General features: G+C 38.2%; 1 long non-coding RNA gene across 2 annotated transcripts in view; it reads left to right on the forward strand.

The window, feature by feature from the left end:
* The window catches only part of LOC311526665, a 126,393-nt gene extending 106,251 nt beyond the window's left edge, over positions 1–20,142 (forward strand). The window contains exons 3-4 of one of the 2 annotated variants that reach the window (XR_014713085.1): positions 17,905–18,176; positions 19,845–20,142. This is a non-coding gene — a long non-coding RNA (uncharacterized lncRNA). Of the gene's footprint in view, positions 1–17,904; positions 18,290–19,844 lie in introns of those variants that run through there. The other variant, XR_014713086.1, reaches the window with a different exon arrangement.
* Positions 20,143–21,793: the final 1,651 nt, after the last annotated feature.

Here is a 21,793-nt window from a genome sequence, read left to right on the forward strand (position 1 = left end):
TTAGAGACCCAAGATGTACAGTAATCTGTTTAGTTAAACATTTTTTGTTGTTTTCCTGCTTGCAAAAAGAATCAACTTATTAAATAGGTTTTTAAATGTTCCCTGAAGCTGAAGATTTGTTTTGCAGAGCTATTAGTGTTTCATATAAGCCCTATTATTAATGTCTCTGTGTTCTCATACACTTAATTCTTGAGTCAGTACTTCCTTCTCTCTCCATCAAGAACACTTCTGAGTAGCAAACTATGGTTAGGTACATCACTACACGGAGCATTATTTTCTAAAAAAGTCCAGTTAAAGGAACTATTGCTCTGAAGACTATATGGGCTATTGGATCCAGTTCTCAATGGGTATACATTAGCATAGCATGTATATCATTTGAAGACTGGGTGGCCATTGTCTATAAGAAAAGTCCATTAAAATTAGTTTATTCTTCATCACACGTTTCAGACATCTATACCAATGATTTAAGTGTTATAGATAAGATCTCAGTGTTATTTCCAGATTGATTTATAATGTATAAGGAAGTACTTTATTCTTCAGTTTGGTGTTGTTTGTGTGTTTAATGTCCTAAAAAAATGTTTTTACCTCATATTTTGACTTTGCTTGATATTGTCCCAAAAAAGAGTGGCATCCCAGAACTGTGGATTATCTGCATTGGTGTTGTGGCTTTCTTTACAAGGGGTGTGGCTTGGCCAAAAGTGAGATTTAGTTACAACTGGGGGATTACTGAAAAACAAATTGTAGTAACTGCTATCAAATTGGACTAACCCACGCTGAAGGGTGGGTAAGACATTACTTCTGAACAAAGGAAGCTCATCCTGAGTGCCTGATAGCCATGGCCATTTCAAATCCCAGACAAGCCCTCATTTTTGTGATAACTATCGTATTCATTGTCACTAGGAACTGAACCTAGCTTGCTAGAGCTTAACACGCTGGCATCTACAGCTGGGGCTAAAGGGCGATCTGACGTACGTAGTAGCTGTAGCAGATTCATAACATGAAAGAGTACATGTAATGTACACTGAACATCAGATAACATTGTCACTGTGAAATAGCCTGACTAATGAACTTCTTTAACCAATGTACTTCAATTTAAGTGTGGGTTTCAGTCCCATGTGAAGAAACAAGTGTCTGTCTTTCACCATCACTGTGCCTGTTGTAGCAGGAGAAGTAACATAACACATTATTTCTGTCTTAGATGTCAAGTAATGTAGTTCCATTCATTTTATTTAAGTGGTAGAAACATGCTTGTTTCTTATGAAAACCTATGGGCTCTTCTTAACTGATGTGTTATACCTTTGGCTGCTGTACAATATTGAGATCTGTCAAAGGAGTGGGGCGGGGCAGGGTAACTTGTGGCTAACTAATGTTCTGTATCAAGGGTCAAGAGAATGATTTTAAAGGACACTGAAAATCAGAGACTACAAACTGAAGACACTGGATAATATCTCCGATAGATGCTGCCTGTTATGAAAAGATCTCACATAGGCTTCAAAATAGTGGTGAAAGATTGTGAAACTTTGGGGTCTGTGCTTAATGGACATGAATAGCTAATCTTTTAATCTTCTTTTTCATGAGTGAGAAAGCTTTCCTTTTGCATTCTTCCATTCTCAACATTACCTATAAAAAGTAAGAAAGGAACATCTTTGTATTCTATTACTTGATTTTGCTAATATGTATGGGACATGTATGCATGCTTAAGACTAAATTTTAACTTTCCCTTAAGTGGGTGGTGTATGGAAAGGGGTAAATGTGCAAGGATCTTCCCCACCAGCACCTGTGCAACAATCACTCACGGTTGCATTCCCTTTGTTCAGGTGACTGATCCCTCTATGCCACAGATCCAAAGGGACATGGAAGGGTGCAGAATAGGTATAGCCAACCTTTATGATGGTGCAGCTTGTGCAGGCCCCTAGAGATTGCTCCCTGGAAGCACAATCATTTCCCAAGCTTCTTGGTGCAACTCCACACTGCCCCCAGTATGGGTGGGTTTGGCCTATGATAGGTCACAAATTTCAGATATTTTTTCTGCCATGGTCATGCTTACTACTGGGGCTATGTTGGTGACACTTGTTCTTTTGGATATTGGTGCTTTTCAAAGCTGTGAATGAATGGCTTCTGGTTGCTTCTAGTTTATTTTAATCACACAAATTATCCCTTAGATATTTACGGGAATTCTCTCCTGAGTAAGGGCTGCAAGATGTAATCCTGAAAGGGAGTTATGTTTAGAAGGCCTGAAGGAGATAAAGGGTTTTTGACTGTGCAGAGGTATGGTTTAAACTGCATAGACATTTATGATATGATAGTCCACTGCAGATCCACAATGACATGTGTAAGCAGTGTCAGGATGAGCTCTACCCTGACATCTGGTGGTGAGGTGTGGCAAGTTGTGGAAAAGAACTTCAGGGGCCGATCTCATTTGCATAGGCACACCCACCCCGCCTAGAATGAGGCCATAGCTGCCCAAATGGTCACTTTGGCTGATGTGGGATCCCCAGTGTCTCTGTTATTGGGGCAGGAAGAATAAATTGTTGTTACGCTGATTATGGGAACTGTGCTTGGAACTGTACTTGCCCTTTGGTTATGATGGAGGGACTCACCATCAACTAAGTAGCACTCGCTAGGCAAGGGTCATGGGTTTTAAAACTCTGTGAAGGGAGAGAGGCTGGGGACAAGTATTAATACTTGGTGGCATGGGCCCCTTGGTGAGGGCCTTACATGCTAATTGCACTTCCTCCTCTCTCCACTGTGGAATATCAGAGCTAATTTTGATTCCATTAGGAGTCTAGTTACAGGCTGCTGAGCTCACTTTGGGCTAATGGTGCACCAGCGCTGAGGCTCCCCTACTACAAGCTGAAGTCACCAAAGAGCTGAACTGACTAAGATTTCAGTGAACTGAAATCACTGAGCGTTGTGTTAAGTAGTGGGGGAGCCTGAAGATATATTGTGGAGCAGTTTGCGGGATGGCAGGAGCTGCTTGTGGTCTGTGGAGCGGAGTGGAGCTGAGCGAAGGAGTTCGTGGGGCGGCGCGCGGAGCGGAGGCCTATGGAGCTGTGGGGCGGTCAGCTTCAGATCATGTAAGGTGCCTCTTACCCCCGTCCCATTTCCACCCAGGTTGGGAGGTAAAGCTCCACAGATAAACTTTTGAACTCTGGGGCTGCCGTGACCAGGGACAGAGACTTTTGGGTCATTGGACTTTTGGGACTTTGGGTGATTTGGGGTTGCTGGACTCAAGAACCAAAGGGAAAGGGGCATTGCCCCAATTTGCTTGGGGTGGGTTTTTTGCTCATGGGTTGTGTTATGAATCCTGTTGGTGGTGTTTCCCCAACATAATGCCACATTGTTTCTCTCTGTTATTAAAAGGCTTTTTGCTACACTCAGACTATGTGCTTGCGAGAGGGGAAGTATTGCCTCTTGGAGGCGCCCAGCGGGGGTGGTATATATTTGTCCCAGGTCACTGGGTGGGGGCTCGAGCCGGTTTGCATTGTGTTATTGGAATGGATCCCCTAGATATTGAACCCGGCCCTTGTTGCTGCCAACTCTGACGGGCAGAAGGGTTACACATGCAAGGTCTGTAGCCTGCTCATCATGAGAGTGGTCTTTCTAATTTCAATGGGACTGCTCATGTGAGGGATCCAAGTGGAATTTGGCCCAAAATTTCTAAAGATATTGTTATTGAGCCATGCTGTTGGTAACCTTTCAAGAGTCACATCTGCACACACAAATCACAATTGTAAAGGAAATAATATAAAATTTACACTTTTATAAAGCTTAATATCTTCAAAGCACCATACAAGGGAAGATCTGAAGGTTTTAAAGGGTGCAGATTAAAACACCACTGTTTTATGGGCAGGGAAAATGTAATAATATTATCATGAAAAGTGACTTGCAGATGTGTGTGGTCTTATAACAATAGAGTAGGTGGATGCTCTGCTGCCCTTTTATTGGACAGCAATCCCCTGAAATTTTTACCATAAACAATTTTTGCAAGGAACATGAACCCTGGGGCCCTGACTGAGCATAATTTGATTCTGGTCATGGATTATTGATTACTAATTATTACATTGGAGCTGTGTTCTAAGAGATGGACTCAACTGGAGTAATTTTCTATCTCATGTATTCACAGAACACTCAAATCTAATACTGCTGAGGAGCTTCAGCAAAACTTTGCTTGCTGATGTTGTAATCCCTTAGCTGGAAAAAATTAGTGGTTCACATATCTATCAACCTGTAAGTTTAGAAACAGAGTTTTCGCTGACCAAATAAAAAATATATTGAGGCTTAAATGCTCAACAAGTGGAGAGTATGTGTCTGTGATATGGATAGTAGAGTGAGTCCTATCCAGAGATATGTTTGTACTTTATCGATTTTATTTCTTATGACAAGGAGAAGTAAGGTAGTAATTAAGTAAATATTGTAATAAATATGGCTCTGACATCCACTTGAAGCTTATCACTCCCCAGGGAACAGATACTTAATTTGTGGCCAAGATAATAACAACCTAATGAACCTCACATCTTGCTGGATAGCTTAATAAACTTCAAAGAAAACAAAACAAGAATCTATGAGTAAAAGTACATCCTTTGCTTTTCATTAAACAAAATGAGCATGAGTCAAGGCCCAGCGTGGCTTCCAAAGTTAAAGCTACCAACTACAAAGCAAATGTATGCAGAGAAATGTACAACAAAAGACATAGCTTTTAAACCTCCAGTCGAGTTTCCATAAATGTTGCTTACAAAAGCTACCATTCTCTATGTTAACAAAAAGTTGTGGATATGTTCTTCACTAAATCCTCTTTTCTTGTATAATCCACCTTGTGCACTTTATCTCAAGTGTGTTTTATCTGATCTAATCCTGGGCTCATTCACTCTCAGATAGAAGCAACAGGATTATTTCATACTTAAACTAGGCCCAGTCTTTCTGTGGGTCCATAAGAGAACACCTGGGTAATGAGAAATTATCTGTGAAGCAAAAGGTTAACCAGATGCTCAGAATAAATATCCTTTCAAATGCAACAACATTTTTTGAAGCAGATAAAATACTGTAATTAAAAAAGAAAATTTACAGAAGGCATGTGATCACATAAGTACTTTCCCTATCAATATTAGGGGACTCAAACTAAGTTAAAAACAGTGGACTAATTTCTGTTCTCAGTTACTCTGAAACAGCTCCATTGACTTCTCTGGAGCAATTCTGGATTTAAATGAGAGTAAACTGGCTCAGTATATTCATAATAGCCTGGGCAAAGAGACCAGCTCACATTCATTCCTTTCTTTCTTCCTTCGTCTATGCATCCCTTGCTTAGAATGCTTTGAGTGGGAGGAGGTTTTGCGGCTCAGTAAATTAATCGCAGATTTTTTTTCTAGGCAGTAGTGGGCAAGACAGCTCAATAAAAAATAAAAAAATAAAAATCTAAACCCCCTGAAGCTGTGGGACATGGATTAGCATGAAGTGAGCTGAGACTTCCTGGCTTGGCTCAGCAGGAATATTAAATGAAAATATAGATATATCCTTTGGCTCTTAGATGCCTAGCTTGGCATAACTAATGTATTGAGGACTCAAAATCACTTCAAGTACAATCTCCTATCTTCTTCCAGTGTCTACCAGTGTCTTAGTGCTGAATGTGAGGGGAGAGGCAGCCAAAGAAGTGAAAACTTTCTGCCGGCTGTGAAGTTTTCCTCTCTTTCTCATTGTACTGGCTCAGATGAGAGACAACGAGTATATCTGGCATAATCCTATGGAAAAGCGGGAGAATTCACAATAGGAAGGATTGCTCCATGGATGTTTCCGTCTCTGCGCTTGTTTGGATCAGTAGGTTACTACCTGGTGCACTGTACAAGCCCTCAGTCCATTGGGGAATCGTAGCTGGGAATGTAAGGGCTAAAAATGATTTTTTAAATAAAAGGCCAGTTTCACAGCTGGTGCAAACTGGTGTAGTGGGTGATTAGAAGAATTGTCTCCCTGTCTCTGTCCAACAGAAACATTACAGGCCAGTGTACATCATCTGGCAGACAAGGAACAGAGGCCTCTGATAGTCATTGGTTGCTCTGTGTTCCTGTACATCTGTGGGATGGCCCTTCATAGTCTGTTTATATGTCGCATCTCTCTTAAGAAATAAAATGGAAAGATGTTCTGTAAGTAGTTTGAGAGGATGCAAATGAAAGTGAGCATAGTCTGGTGTGGGAAGAAAGGGTGTTGTAATAAGGAATGACTGATTTTTGTACTATTTTAAAAAGATCAGTTAATATATGCTCTGGGCCAGATCTGTTATGAACTAGCAAAGCTACATCAACTATGACAGTTCAGGAAAAAGAAATGGGTGTCATTTTGGACAGCTTATTGGAAACCTGCTCAGTGTACAGTGGAGGTCAAACACTCCAGCGACCCCATCGCAGCCATGCAAAAAAAAACAAAACAAAAACCAAATGAAATGTTTCCATGCATACAAAATGAGGTGAAAAATAATACTGAGACTATTACAGTGCCATTACATGAATAGATGATACATCCTCATCTGGAATACTGTGTTCAGTTCTAGTCAATTCACCTCAAAAAGATGTACCAGAAATAGAAGGGGTCCAATGAAGGGCTATTAAAATCATTAGGCATGAAAAGCCTTCCACACAAGGAAAAATATGAAAAGACTGAAATTGTTTAGTTTAGAGATGAGATGAAGAAGAGGGGACATGACAGACATGTATACAAAAATGAATAATACAGAGAAGATAAATAGAGCACTGCAATTTGACCTCTCCCATTATATAAGTAAAAGGAGAATGAAGATGATAGTTGAATTTGAAAATTTCAATGAAATGGAAAGGCAAACAATGTAAAACTGATGAATAACTGGTGGAACTCACTGACACAAGCTATCATAAATGCTAAGGACAGTGGGCCAGATTTATGCATCTAAGTCCCATTCATTTAAATGGCAGTTAGGCACTTAAATATCTTTTAAAATCTTGCCTTTTGTATGATTCCAAAAAGGATTAGACAATTCATGGATAATGAGAATATATAGTTACCTCATAAAGGATAAAAATAAAGGATGTGATATAAACCCTCATGCTTCAGGATATAAGCCAACCAACTATTAAACTGCCTGGAATTATGAAGAAACAACCACCATGGTTATTACATAGTTGTCCAATATAGATTTTGTTGCAGCTTCCTTTGAAATACTGTACCTGATGCTGCGAATACATGATTAGAGGTAAGGGATGACAATTCCTATGTTTCTATGTTAATTAGTGTATAGGAATGTATGTGGACTCTGCACTGGACTGATTTTTACTGTTAGAAAGTAAGGCCCTGATGGTGTCAGAACTCCCAACTCCAGTTGATTGGAGTGGGAACTGAACAAGCTCAGCACCCTGCAACATCAGGTAGAGACACAATGATAAAAAAGCAAGACTAATGGATTCAGAAATGCACTTTGTTCATGCATTTAACAAAAGTACTTTAGCTTTAATATTTCAAAATGTGCTAGAAAATGTGATGTATGTGTTATAAAAATGATGTCTCAGTGCAATGAGATTTCTCACCACAACACTTCATTATTAAGAGTAAAATTTTCAGGTACTGAGAAACTCAGAATATAAGGGTTTATATTCCATTCATTTTTTGTCCTAGTTAATGTAAATAATTCTGTTCACAAGCTCCTAAGTCATTTTAAAAATGGGACTTAGGCTCCTAAATTATTTAGGTGCTTTTGAAAATGTTACCCTAACTCTTTGCTGAGTATTATGGAGACACATTCATATATGTATGTGTGTAAATTATATACTGTGAAGATCAGGCATGTTTTATTCTAGTACACAATTTAACTGGTCAAAATCTGTCCCTACATATCCCTGCGCTAGGAACCTGAAGACTTTAATGGAAGCCAAGTGAACATGTACTGGAAGGAGAACTTTACCCATATTTTGTAACTTGTTTGTATTTGGTGTATTCTAACAGTAAATTTTACCTGCTGATAATTTCCCCGATTTGACATTCAGCAATTGCAAAAATAGAAAATGTGGGGGAAAAAAATTTCTTTGACTAAAATAAACTTTGCTCATCAACCTGGTTTTCCAAACTTCTCTGAGCTCTCGTGACAACTCCAGCACACAGCCCAATAAAGGATGATGGATGGGACTAGGTATATATATATATATAAAACATCATAGCTCACTAAATTGTGATTGATAGTCTTTTCAGAAGAAATTGAATATGGAGGTTAAAATGCTCCTTTACCTCCAGTAATTCCTGTAAGTCAAGGTTCACGCACATTAATTTAGTGACTTATGCCTTTCCATAGTGGGCACAACCATGAAGTAATTAAATTAGTGTTTAGAGTTATTTAACTCAAAAAGTATCATCACTATATGTACAGAGAAAAGATCATACAATGCAGTACAAAGTCTGTCATTTGGTATGCCACCAGCAAATAGCAGAAATGTGAACAAAATTAAGGCTAGAAATAGGAAGGGAGATGAAACAGTAAATTCTTTTGATGTATGCTCTGACACTTTCATTTCCAAAATTATATCGCCATAGTGCTTCTAGCACATTAAATATTGTTAGACCTCAGAGTTTTCAAATATATTTAAAGGCCAATCTTTGTTCTTTAAAAACCTCAGGGGTGAAAAGTGCAAGGCCAAATTCTGTTCTCAGTGTAAAGGATCGATCCTACATCCCTTACTTGTGAGCAGTTTGATTTACTGAAAGTGGATTATTTACACAGGTAGAAATATATTCTTACCGGTTGACCTTAATTTGTATATATGAAATATGTATATATATACACACGTATTTACACTCACATGGGCACTCACTTTAGGGTCTATTCAGAAATCAATTATTTGCCTTAAGACACTCTGGTGTCTGTTTTCAAGAGCTGAGATCATGTGATTTTAACCAGTCATAATAGTAATTAACCTTCCTTTCCTTCTTAAAGTTTCAAAAATATTTGCACTGAAAGGAAAATAACCAAACATAGGCCAAAATTCACCATTATGATACTCATATTTGGTATCCAGTGAAGTCAATAGGAAATCTACATATGTATCTAAAGAAGAGAAGTTGGATCTCAATTACTGTCTTCTAATCATTTGTTAACCCAACACAACTTATAAAATTACTCCTAAGTTTTAAAAGAAATATGTTAGTTCATTGTAAGACAGTTAATATTTTGCTCAAACACTGCAACTATTCCAAAGTTCAGAGTCCATTACACTGAGATAAAAATGGCTTCCTTTGAAAAGGTGATCCGTGTGTCAGAAGCAGCGTAGTCATAGAATCATACAATATCAGGGTTAGAAGGGACCTCAGGAGGTCATCTAGTCCAACCCCCTGCTCAAAACAGGACCAATCCCCAATTTTTGCCCCAGATCCCTAAATGGCCCCCTCAAGGATTGTGTCACATTGAAATTTCCATGACCTAAGTTTTTGATTGACTATAAATGAATTGTTATTTACCTTGTATGTTTCTTACACTTGTGAGTGCTGAAGTTAATGCAATTAAAAAAAGGTATACATTCAAAGTGCCATATCAATATATACTGTCCACAGGCAGGCATGCAGTTTGTATTTCTGGCCAGAGGATAGCTGTAAAGTATTAATCTGTGTACATGGGCATGTATGAGAGCGAGAGAGAGAAAGAGAACAGATGTCCGTGATTATTTGAGTTATAGTAATTAACAGTACCTAAATGAAACAAGTTTGTTTTTGTTGATGTGTCACTTGCACACCACCCCTCTAGAGCATCGGGATACATTCTGTACATGATAGCCTTATTGTCTACTGTCATAAAAATTCCAGTTTTGTTTTTGGGCAGCTATAGAGTGGGACTTGCCAGCTGTCATGGAAAATGTATTCAGTTTCATTTCCACTTAATTTATCTAATCTTAATTCTATTATTATTTTATTATAATTATTTAAATGCTTGAGGGCAACAACCGAAAGTAAAAACAAATAAACAGTAGGAGTTCCAGATAATTTGTAACAGATCTGAAAGGTCTAATGGAAACAACATCATTATGGCACTTTTATTCTATGAAAGGTTTAATATTATAGAAGCCCTACCACTGCTGCTATAGTTATGGATCTGTCAGAAATTCCCTCTTTAAACCCTGTTTCTCGGGATTTACAGCTATGGTAAAAAATTTACTTTGGGACTAAAAAAGTTGTGAACTATTGTTCAAATTTAGAAAAATCTTGTAAACTAAAGGCCTGATTTTTTGTTTTACTCCAGTATAAGGCTCCAATTCAGGAAAGCATGTAAGCACATGCTTAAGTCCATCTCTATTAAGCACTCCACTGAAGCACATGACTAAGTCCTATTGACTTCAATGAGAATTAAATACATACTTAAAGTTAAGCAAATGTTTAAGGGCTGCATGAGCAAAGATGGACTGCTGAATTGGGGCCATATTGGGACTTGAACTTGCAAGATGCTGACCACTGATTCAGCAAAGCATATGAATAGTTGCATTGAAGTCACCACACAGTAATGGTTCTACTTTCTCCTATCAGGAAGCTTGAGCATGTCACCTTCATCCTACATCACCACCTGGGGCTTCCTATTAATCTCTGAATCCAGTATGAAGTCAAAATTACTCTCCACCCTTTTGCTTCACCTACCCCCTCTAGCCTTATGTCCTCTGACTGTCCAATGCCATTCATTCTGCTCCTCAGTTGTCTTTGTTCTCTCACCTTGATCCTCCACCCTGAAGGATTCCTTGATTACTCCTCCTGGGTTCTCTCCATCACCTTCCAACCCACTGAGTAACTTCTGCTCTTTAAATCATGTTTTAAAACCTTTTTTTTTTGGCTTCTTCATTTTGTTCCTTTCAGTCTTTTATAACAGCATGGTACAAACATAAATAGAGGCTTTTCAGCACTATTATATGGTTAAACCACTGAAAAAGCTACAATCAATCTGCAAAGGGCTAATCAAAACCCAGAAAATCAAGATAATTCAGAATAAAAAAATAAAACTAATGTACAATTATAACCCCACTGCAGAGGTTTTAGAAAAGAGGAATCATACATGTCTTATGAGGCTATTAAATTCAAGTACTCTATGGATCACATAGTCTAGTAAGTTCACTGAGTGTGTAATAAAAATTTGATTTTTGTAGGAAATTGTCATAAAGCTTCTAGAAGCCTGGGCCAGCTCCCATTGAAGCCAATGTGAGTCTTTCCATGATGCTCAATGGGTGCTGGATCAGACCCCCCCTGAGCTTATGATAGGCACTTTAATAATCAAGATATATAAATAAAAATGAGCTGCAAAGTCTACAACAAAGTGAATCAAAGATGGAATTTCAGACTGAACTGTTGTTTCCTAACTTTTGTGGATATAAATTGGATTCAAATACTTTAAAGGAATGGTTATGGTTTATATTCATAGATTCATAGATATTAAGGTCAGAAGGGACCATCATGATCATCTAGTCCGACCTCCTGCACAATGCAGGCCACAGAATCTCACCCACCCACTCCTGCAATAAACCTCTCACCTATGTCTGAGCTATCGAAGTCCTCAAATCATGGTTTAAAGACTTCAAGGTGCAGAGAATCCTCCAGCAAGTGACCCATGCCCCTTGCTATTGTGCATTTGTCTGTCTTGTCAAGCTTTTGGGGGGAGGAAGTGTGTTTTATTTGTTTAAACATGAGCATTTTATTCTTGTTTCTTGAGTTTACTTTGCGGTGTTCTAGGCTTTTATCAGAACAATCAACATTTATGTTATCATTAGAACAGTATATTGAGGTGCTTTAAAGTACGTATCAGAATGTGAACCAGATACAAGTAGTTATCTTATGCTGCTGTTCGCCTACAGTGATTTTTTAATTGCCCATATGAATAACTCTGAGGTATACAATCACATTGATTTAAAGAAGGAAGGTGAAATGCCAGGGAGATGATTCATGAAGAAGTTTATTTAGAAAATGAAACTTGCTTTTGTTTTTCAGAAACCAAATCTTTTGATTTTGGTTGGATACTGTGTGTTGACCAAGGGTTGTGTTTTAACCTGATTGTAGAAATGGAGAAAAGAAGTCTGTGTTAGGGGCAAAGGATGATATTAACTCATTGTTTGCTGGAAATGGCTAGCTGGGCTAGAAATTTATATCAACACACTTAAAGGAAACTCTGAGCACACTAGTCTGGAAGTCCTGGCAACTGAAGAAGAGGGAGAGCTTGGTTTATCCATTATTGTATTGATACACTTGTTGAGGGAGAACTGCCTTCTCTCTCTCACTGTGGTATGCACAATGAAACCAAACCAAAGCCTCTCCTACTGACACAGCCTACTACCATGGTAACATCTTTGCTTGAAAATAGGGGTAATCCCTATGGCTCAACCCCAATAGTCCCAGTCATGAGTAAGATTATACTTATTCTTCGGAAGAGAAGAGAGCTCCCATTTCAAACTCAATTTTCTTGACATGGACAGTATGTTTTCTCCATCTGGTTGGCTTGAGAAATAGCCATAGGATTATGATACAAAATGTACATTATATCCAGCATATAATTTTCCTCTTAAGAAAGTTTAGTAAATTGGCTGCTGCTAAAAATAGGAGACATGAAAGTGCTATTTGCAGTTCACTCACAAAAGGCCAAATCTTAGGCACTAGACTGGGATTCAGAAGACCTGGATTCAATTCCTGGCTCTGCCATTGCCCTGCTGGGTGACCTTGGGCAAGTCACTTCACCTACCTGTGCCTCAGGTTCCCCACCTGTAAAATGGGGAGAATGATACTGACCTCCTTTGTAAAGCCTTTTGAGATCTAGAGATGAAAAGTGCTATACAAGAGCAAGGTATTATTGTTATATAGCTGAACATCCATGAAGTAAGTACTGCAGTATTTGACCCTTAGTGTAATAGGGATTCATAGTGCATCAATCTGAAGTAACACCTAGGCTTTGTCTGAAAAATTACCATTTTTAGGCCAGTCTTCAAGGCTCAAAATTTCTTTAGGAATCTTTGCCCATTGAGAGGGCAGGGAAAAGGAAGAGTGTTATAGAGAGGCATGTACATGCTGGAGACCCATCAGTAACAGTGCTAAGCTATGTACAAGGCTGGAGGAACATTGCAAAGGCAAAGGAGTAAAAACTAACTGTAAATTCCAGCTCTTACTATGTGGATCAGTCTTTTTGAGGGAGAAAGGAAAATAAGTTTCCTAATGCATTTAACTGATTTCATTATGAAATTACGTGCTTGCCTAAACCTCAGACACATGCTGTTATCCATCCTTGCAAGTAATCAGTTTTTGTTCTGGTTTTTACAATTTAAATATAAAATTTACTGTAGAATTGTATAATCCCTCCTTAAACTTATATAGCAAACCTCTATAAACTGAGAAACACACAGAGATACAATGGGTATCATAACAGCTAGACATGAAATTAAACTGACCATGGTATTTGTAGTATTTCTTATTTTAAGTATAGGGAATGCAGTAAATAACATTAATACTTTAGTTTGGTAAATGTAAATCTTATGATGCAACAACCAGTCCTTTAAAAGACAATCCAATATAAATTTAGGACAAAATACTTCTTTCTCCTGCTCTGTAACTGAATTTCTACACAGGTGTGTATCCAGCCATGCTCATGTGCAAATCAAGGATTTGCACATTTGCACATCCCTATCTGCTAGCATAGATAGTCATTGGGACTCTTTCTGCGCTTAAAATGGCACACATGCTTAAGTGCTTTTCTGGATCAGGCCTTTCCTGACAATCAGGCCCAGAATAGCTACCTTCCTGGTGATATAACTTCCGGATGTTAGTTAACAAAAAGGGGAATGCTATCTTTGTGGAGAGTTAGCAGCTGCAAACTGCAAGCTAATCATCAGTCTAATCACCTGTTATCCTTTTCTAAATTAAATTAGTCACAAATAATTATCAATTGTTGCCTTATCAGTTTGAAATACAGCAGAGTTTTATTGTTTCATTGATTCTCAGGTCCAGAAAAAAAAAACAAATCCTAAGTATGCCTGAAGATACTGTCCATAGCTTTTATAAAGCATCAATGAAACTCTTGGGTGCAGCTAACGTCTTTTCACCATTAAGTCATATGGCTCACCAGTGGCTTTGGAGTTTGCTGTAGCCTCAGCCAGCCTCCCTGGTGTATAATTTTTGTCTTTGTTAATTCACATATTATACTTTGATTGTTTTTAAATAGCCATGTGCTGAATATGAAACTTTAACAAAATATATGCAGCTCTTGGTTTTGTGCATGTAGAGGAAAATCCTGCCCCTCCTCAGCAGGCAAGCAGTAGATCTACTAGGCATCCTCATCCCACGGAACCTGTGCGAAGCAGCTGCAGAGGTTATTGAAATCTTTAGGTTGCAGAAGGGGTCATGGAAGGCCTCTGCAACCACTCTATGTGCTCAAGGGAAGATTCAACCCCTGGAGAGCTCTCCCATTTACTCCAGTTGTGCGGGGACAAGAACCTAGCCCTAAGACAGTATCCCTAATTTGAATATGAAGGTAGAAGACAGCTAGTTTGCTAGGGTCTCAACAACTCTCTTAGGTTTAGTAGGGCTTCAGTGCTTTTTGTTTAGTACTATAAACACCTCTACTGCTTACACAATATATCTACAGAAAGATATTTATTGAGGCTCCAGGCACATAAAGCCTTGTCCACATCAAACAATCAGATACCAGTTTATTTCTCTTTGTCCGTATGTCTCTGCTACCACAAAGATTGATTTTTCCCACATTATTCTCTCGTTCTATAATTATCAAGACAAACCTCACTATTTCCTTCTCAATAGCCCATTTCTTGTTTTGAAACCTACAGTAACTGGTGCTTCAATCATAATGCATATTTTTTCCCTCAAGGGAAATATCCCTTAACCCAGTAGCATAAATACGGTTGCTTATGCTTGCCTCAAGTGCCAGAACTTAACCTACCATTATACTGCAGTTATCCAGCTGACATTTTTTATTTATTAGATTTTTAGTACTATTTGTGGCATAATAATTCATTATTGACAAAAGTATTTGGGTCACATGCTATTTCTTTAATTTACAATGCTGCCTCTTACTTAGTATACCTAATGCATACACAGTGTTACACAGGATTCATGAGATACATATTCAGAAAAGGGCATGCAGATACAGAACACTATAATGTCTAAGTTATGTAACAAGCAGGTCTGTAAACTGTTGATCATTAGCCTGTTCTCCACTGTAAACTTAGCTTGCTGTACATGTATTGGGCAAACTATTAGTTACGTTTGACCATAGCTATCTAGCATTTTTAATGTCTGCTGAAGCAATAACACAGGAAGCATTTTATTATAACCTGCAGGGATCATAAATACTAAACCTACAACATTTTTATAACCAGTTATATCAAAGGCAACTGATTGTCAGTCTTTTGCACTTAGGATTCTCCCATTAGTAAGCAGTCTTATATTACAGGCATAAAACATTGTTAAGCATTTTAGCTCTGCTAGACTAGCTGCAGCTGTGTTGCATTTGCGTTTCCTTATGCTAATGTGTGCCAGTTAGCTAGATTAAAGTTGGAATAGCATAGCACTCCACTAGATGACAGGCTTGGTTTAGAGCCAGACCACTTAGTGATGCTTATCAAACAACTGTCAGCTACATACAGTAGCATGATTCAAACACCTCGGATGACTGTAAGTTATCAGACATGCCATGAGACACCATTTGTTTTTAGTTTTAAAGCAGAGCATTCAGACAATCAACTCACAAATATGAGATGTCTCCAAAGTCAGACACAAGCATGATTTCAATTTTCCTACTCAGTTTTGAATGAATGTGTGAACCTCGGTGGATTTAAACACACACATTGTTAAATGCAGTCTTGTCCTTATCCAATGGAGCCTGTTGTGGATCCAGTGAAGTCAATGGCCCATGAACTTTTTGAGCTCTATTTGAAAAGGCATGTTTCTCTCACCACTAGTCCTTATTACCATTTCTGCTTTGTGGGCTCAGTTGTGGCTTCGAGCCATTGGCCCATGCTGGGGATGAAGGAGAGCTGACTGCCACAAAATGGCACTGAGTTTTGCATAATCCCTCCCATTGAGCTGCACCATCCATTGAGGTAGTACCACCTGTGTGCCAAGTACACCCAGACAGCTGTGTTGACTTCTGTGGGGTGGTGTCGGGTCCTTGCCCTGCCTCTTCCTTGCCATTTTTGAGGCATCTGTGGGTGCATAGAGAGAGTGATGCCTACACTCTGTTGAATGCAGACTTCTGTTGTGCCTGCCCTTATGTGTGGTGCCCCATGTATCTAGATGAGGGAAAAACAGCTTGCACTATCCATTCCTCACCTCACACACACACCCAAGGGCCCGGGACAATCTGACCCCAGGAGCTTTCTGTGAACAGAATTATTAATAGAAAGGTAAACAAACTAGACGGAATGGAAACGGAGCTAGAAAGAGGGTCTGATTTAAAAATTCAGTTTAACATTTTACTGTTGTTGTTGAAAATAAATCAAGTTATTGGCTATCATTGTCCACCAGAACATTATTCGGTGAAAAGAAACTGGCTACCGGCTTCCTCAGAGTCAATACTAGTTCCACCAGTGTGTCAGCCTGAGTAGTATGCAATGATCATTCTTTGCCTCTCTCCCCAGATATATCTGAAGCCTTATTCTGCGCTCACTGAAGACAGTAACAGTGCTTGTGTTGACTTCGATAGGTGCAGGATAAGGCTCAGAGCCTGGGTCTACTTAGAGAGAAAAAGAAACAGGATTTCTGACTTGAATGGTTTACAAGTGAGTATACTGTATATAGCCCTATCTCTTAACTGAATTTATTATCCAGAGTGAAATTTTATGTTTGACAACTTAGTAAATATTGATGTTACTTGCAATATTAAATCATAACAAGCTATCTCTGTGAGCATACAATATATTTTTCCTAATGCTGTCTAGGTTTAAGACTGTTCACATGTATAAATAAGCAAATATTATTTTGACATATAAGGAAAAGCAGAATGGGATGGATTTGCCTAAACAATAAACAAACAGCAAAAACAGAACAAAAAGTAGCCATCATTCAGCCCTGCCATAATGAAGGTCCATAAATGAATGGAATTTCAAAATCATTGACAGATTCTTTGAGGTAAACAAAAAGGTAATGACAAATACAATCCCACCCTAATAAAAACAAAGAAACAAAATGTGTTCTAAATGGCTATGAAGATGGTTACAGTTACAGAGCACTCAGTTACAAGCGCCAGCATAATAAGAAAATCTCTGTGAAATCTGTCATTCATTCATTATCTTGTTCTTTGAAAACCCCAAGAGCATTACACTGATTTTTATAAGTGTGTTATATGTTTTTATATTTTTAGTTGCCAAAGTAAAATCTGTAAAGCTCACATTTTTTTAATAATATTTGTCAGTGGTTTAACATGTCAGGGCCCGATCCTGCTCCCATTGGTGTCAATGTGAGTTTTGTTATTGACTTCAATGGGAACTGGATCAGGTCTCTAAGTTTTTTATAGGCTTGAAACCATCCTTAGAACATCATATGCTGTGCTTTCCACTTTCTTTGATGACTTCTAAGATCCTTTTGATGTGGACTCCAAAAAAGACATTTTCATCTTTAGATATGGGTTTTAAAAGATTAAAAACTCTGAGTAGCAGAGTAGGAACATTTTGTGTTTCAGACCAGAATCCTCTTTTGCCTGATACTCACTAACTCACTAATAGCTATCAGATAAAGGAACAGAACATTTAAAAGAATAAATACATCAGAAAAACAAAATGAATAATAATTTAAGTGATACACTCCAAACTGGCTAGCCTAAAATTAGGTTTGTTCCCTTTGTTTTGGATCATGGACACAGAGATACATAACATGTACAAGCATGGCATAGATGCATCACTTATTCCTAGTGTGTCTGTCTATGTTTATAAACAGAATATTCAAATACCCGGTATGCTTCGTAGAAGAAGAAGAAGAAGAAGATCCTTGTCAATGTGCCTATCTCTGCTTGTGCTGAAGAACAAAGAAGCACAGAACAATGGAGAAAAGTGCCAGTGTGCACTAAATCATGGAGAAACCAAATGCACTTGCACAGATGGGATGTGGGGTGTGATTGTTCCGGGGTCACTCAGAAGTGTGATGCTGGAGTAAATATCGTTGGCATCTTCATTAACAAAATAATGTTCAGCAATTCGAGGCTCAGTCCCGTAAGTACTCAACGCTCCTGCAAATTGCTGCATGCCCACAACTCTCACTGACTTCACTGGGAGTTGAGGATGCTCAGTACCTCACCTGCTAGAGCCCAAAGAGAACAGTGTAAATGTGTCTATTTTATTTTAAGGAGGATGGTACAATTTCAGCCCTACCAACCACTGACCAAAGTGTTTGGCGAAACAAGAAGGGCTAGATCGTGCCTTTAAGTCACTGGCCCTCGTTATGTGAGTCATGCAGATGAACCCATCCTTACAGTGAGATACTGTATTCTGTTAATATCATCATGCCACCCCCATTGTACCTTGTCACTGCAGGTAATTCCAAATCCTGGGTAATATTTGATGTAGTATAGTCATGTCGTTTAATGCGCTGCTGGAAGTTGCTCTGATGCTACAATGATGAGTGCAGTGTAAGAACCTATGCAGAATAAAATAAAGGATGGAGTTTCACTTCAGTTCTAAATTTATTTGAATTTCTTTGCTTTTGTCATGTTAATCATGTTAACTACTATAAAGTATTCTCTTAAGAGCTGCCAATTCTGTTAAATATAATTACTTCTTCCATCCAAATAGCAAGGTACTTCTAAAAAAAGGCAATTTATATTTAACTTAACTATTTTAATCTGTGATTTTTCAGTTACGGTGTATGTTAAGCACGTGGATTTAATTAAGTGCTAATTACAAGGTGAGGAGTTCTTGGAGGGATTATCGTTAGAATAGACACGAGTCCAACTGCAACACCGCATGCAAGTGGAATGAACGTGCTCTGCACCATCTGTATTGATGATGTGCACAATCCCCATGGCCCCATCTCCTTCCCACACCTTCTTGCCCACTTTGTTGTGGCTAATGCCTACAGGAGTACTAGGCAGATGCAGTCTATGCATTCATGAACACTTCTTCATACAAAGGGAGGGTGCTTTCTGCATCCTGACAAGCTTCTGCACCCATGTAGTGGCTGGGCACAACCTGCCCCTAAACAGTAATGTATCGAAACCTCAAATGTTCTTTCTCTGGATAAATATTTCTTTATGAAATGGTATATCTTGAAAAGTTTGATGGGTGTATATGACATTTGACATACCATAATATCTGCTTATACTGGGCTTGATCCTTCCCTCCTGGCCAGGATAAGGTCCATTTTAGGTAATTACATCTTCAAGGGATGATTTTGTTCTCACTCACACCACTTTTACACTGGTGTAACCCTTGACTCCAGTAGAGTGACTTCTGTTTATGCCAAAGTAAATGAAATCAGAATCAGGCCCTTAGACCTGTTTTAAAATATTCTGTGTCAGTATCCAAATGACACATTCCAATCTCTATGTAAATAATGTTTGTGATTAATTTAATGCACGTTTAGGGATTTTTCAAAACCATATTATTCACCAGATTAAATGTGTATTTTGGTAATATATTATTGTTATTGTACATCTGTTTCAGCCCAGGGTGATTTTTATGACCAAGTAATAGACCCCTGAAAATAGGATTTATTACTGAAATGCCAAGACACCCTTATTTATAGTATAGTGGTACAAATTGCCACTATAATAAATATACTCCAGTTATCAAATCATTAGTCTTTCATGGCAACATTGACTAATGATACCATGGGCAGTATGATATCACTAATGAAATGTATTAACTTTCTATTTCAAATAGGCTGTGGAAGCGGGAACTACTGTACTTTGACTGTTGCAATTCAAGTAGAGATGACTCCAGTGATTTACATTTCTATCTATATAACAAATGTGACTAGCCCTAGGACTCTACTCAGCCCCTTTGAAGATCCACACAAGCAACCATAAAATATCAGCATCTGCGTGTGTGAAATCAAGGCAACTGATCACCAGATTCCACTCTTTGATCTATGTGGATTTCTATGTGTTGATCTAGCTGAGCGAAAAGAAGTCAGGATGATATATTTGTCTATGCCTATCTACTTCTAAGGTAGCGTATCACTACAGCATCAGTGTATAAATAGTAAAGTATGGCATTTGTTCCATACTTTTCTGCAATGTACCTCATTGTGGCTTCTAAGAATTGGATACAATCCCCAGACATTTCTTCACTAGGCATGACAGAGACAAGCATCTATTCTGGGAACTGCATTACCTAAAGCGCATCCTTGTTTGTTATGATATTTGTTATCATGGGAGGACCATATCTACAATGATTTGGTTAAAGTCTGAGCTATGCTCTTTTGTTCTATATGTATAACTGAAACATGCTCAAATTTGCAAAATATCACCGCTTATCATGTGTTAGTAGAGAAAGGAAATTTTGAACCATTATAGTTCATTTTCTGGATTTTGAAACATAATGGAGTCATAATTTGTATGGTTTCCCAGCAAAGACTAGCCTAGCAGTTGTATGTGGACATTCAAACTGGGTGAAATTTTCCATGCTCAATTATTATATTTAGTTTCCAAAATTCTCCAGCTTCACTAGCACAAATATTAGTGGAACCTAAATTTTAAATTTGTATGTGTGATTAATTGCATTAGATATGCGTATACACTCATCAGTACAGAAATGAGTACCATGTGGACTATCTGGCCATTCACAACTAACACCACTGGAACAGTGAATACTCATAGAGAACTGCTAATAATCAATCTACAATAGCAAAAATAAAATCTGTGCTGAATATTTTAAATAACTCATTGATATTATTAATCACAGGAGAACTCTGGGCAATTATTATACAGTAGTCATAATAAAGAAACTTTTAAAAAGAAATAATTTGAATTAAACAATGCTGGAAACTCCAGTCACAGATGGTTCACTTGTAACCACCAGATATTAGTTTCATAAGCAAATAGAGATTTGCTTACCATCACCATCGAAGAAACAATATTTAATTATGTATATTTGATCTGGAAAAATTACAGAACTGTGGCCCTCTGGAAGAGATTCTGGGTTTTAATAAAATAAGCAAGCAAGTTTATGAAAATGTTATAAAAGTAGCTTTCTAAGAAGTATTTATGTGAACAGTTAGATTGGCAAGCATAGAAAATAAGAAACATACACTTAGCAACTCTAATGTCCCTTTTGATGCCTTAGGTCTGTAGTACTTGGCAGACAGGTTCCCCGTCCTCAGCGTTGTCCAATTTTTCAAAGTTAGAAAAAGAATAATTGCAAATGACTCGATTGCTAAAGTTAGAACAAATGATTGTCACATCTACTTAATTATATTAACTATATGCTAAAATATCATCAGAGCTTTATCCACTAATTTTAAATGCAGGTTATAATATATGATTGACTAGCAGTATTTGAAAATATTCTATTTGCCTTTTTCCAGTTAAGAAGAATTTAGTTGCACTGCAGTAGGTCCTTCCCAACAGCCAGTCACTGTTTGTGCCAATGTATAGGTTTAAAAGAAAGCCAAATAGTTTGTACAATTAACTGGAGGAAATGTTAACTAAACAGGGATGTGGCATGGATTTTACACTTGTTTTACCCATTATGGGCCAGTTGTCTTCTGTGCCAAGATAAGCTCAGTACAGGAGAGAGGGAAGCCACCAGGCATCCAGTTATGGCTTCTGGATTCTTGGGCTGCTCTGTGCCTGGCCTTAATGTGAGTTAGAGCAGCCTAAGCACAGCTC

Source organism: Lepidochelys olivacea (assembly GCF_965140295.1).
Source record: "Lepidochelys olivacea isolate rLepOli2 genome assembly, chromosome: 9".
Taxonomy (NCBI): Eukaryota; Metazoa; Chordata; order Testudines; family Cheloniidae; genus Lepidochelys; species Lepidochelys olivacea.